This window comes from Schistocerca nitens, chromosome 4 (assembly GCF_023898315.1).
Source record: "Schistocerca nitens isolate TAMUIC-IGC-003100 chromosome 4, iqSchNite1.1, whole genome shotgun sequence".
In the NCBI taxonomy this organism is placed as follows: Eukaryota; Metazoa; Arthropoda; class Insecta; order Orthoptera; family Acrididae; genus Schistocerca; species Schistocerca nitens.
In genome coordinates this window covers 479825524-479826930 of record NC_064617.1, presented here as the reverse complement: position 1 = coordinate 479826930, position 1407 = coordinate 479825524, and the positions used below count along the sequence as shown (strand labels likewise).

The following is a 1407-nucleotide window of genomic DNA, read 5'->3' as shown; positions in this document are numbered from 1 at the left end:
TACGACCTCTGATTTCCCTTATTTTAACATGGTGATCGTTCCTCCCTATGTAGGTCGGTGTCAACAAAGTATTTTCTCATTCGCAGGAGAAAGTTGGTGATTGGAATTTCGTGAGAAGATTCCGTCGCAACAAAAAACGCCTTTCTTTTAATGATGTCCAGCCCAAATTTTGTATAATTTTTGTGACACTCTCTCCCATATTTCGCGATAACACAAAACGTGCTGCCTTTCTTTGAACTTTTTCGATGTACTCCGTCAGTCCTATCTGGTAAGGAGCCCACACCGTGCGACAGTATTCTAAGCACTACGTCCTCAGGCCACAAGTGGCCCATCCGGACCATCCGACCGCCGTATCATCCTCAGCTGAGGATGCGGAAAGGAGGAGCGTGTGGTCAGCACACCGCTCTACCGGTCGTTATGATGGTTTTCTTTCACCGGATCCTCTACTATTCGGTCGACTAGTTCCTCAATTGGCATCACGAGGCTGAGTGCACCCCGAAAAATGCCAACAGCACATGACGGCCCGGATGGTCACCCATCCATATGCCGGCCATGCCCGACAGCGCTTTACTTCGGTGATCTAACGGGAACCGGTGTATCCACTGCGGCAAGGCCGTTGCCGGGCAGTATTCTAAAAGAGGCAATATTTTCCTTGGAGCTCTAGGGGAAGACAGAGATTGGAATACATCCATCACACACATTGCAGTTGCTACTCTGAGATGAGAAGGTTGGCACAGGAGACAAATGTGTGGTGGTTTCCGAACAACTGTGAGACTGGGGCACTTCACGTGTAATCACCTGTGAGGAAGGTCTCTAGGTGCGAGTAAAAATGTTTGCCTGTGTTTACAATCAAACACGAAACCTTTGGCACAGTAACTTTCTCTGACCAGACACAATCTGTATAGGAAGTATAGGGAATTTAAGATAAACTGTATCATTACTACCAGTCAAGGATTTCATCTGCCACATACCCGAACGAAAATTTGGCCGTAGGGAGATTAACAGGCTTACAAAATGTAGATTAGCGAGAAGCGCTGCAGTCTTCTGACTGAAGACCATAATAATACAGCAGAATACATAGATCTTGAAACTTCCTGGCAGATTAAAACTGTGTGCCGGACCGAGACTCGAATTCGGGACCTTTGCCTTTCACGGACAAGTGCTCTACCAAAAGAGAAATTCTTGGTGGTGTCCGAACAACTGTGAGACTGGGACACTTCACGTGGCATCGTCTGTGAGGCCTCTGGGTAGCTCAGTTGGTAGAGCACTTGCCCGCGAAAGGCAAAGGTCCCGAGTTCGAGTCTCGGTCCGGCAGACAGTTTTAATCTGCCTGGAAGCTTCATATCAGCGCACACTCCGCTGCAGAGTGAAAATCTCATTCTGGAAACATCCCCCCAGGCTGTAGCT

General features: G+C 48.0%; 1 pseudogene; it reads right to left on the bottom strand.

Moving 5' to 3' along the window:
- Nucleotides 1-503: 503 nt before the first annotated feature.
- Nucleotides 504-621, bottom strand: LOC126253910 (5S ribosomal RNA; annotated as a pseudogene).
- Nucleotides 622-1407: the final 786 nt, after the last annotated feature.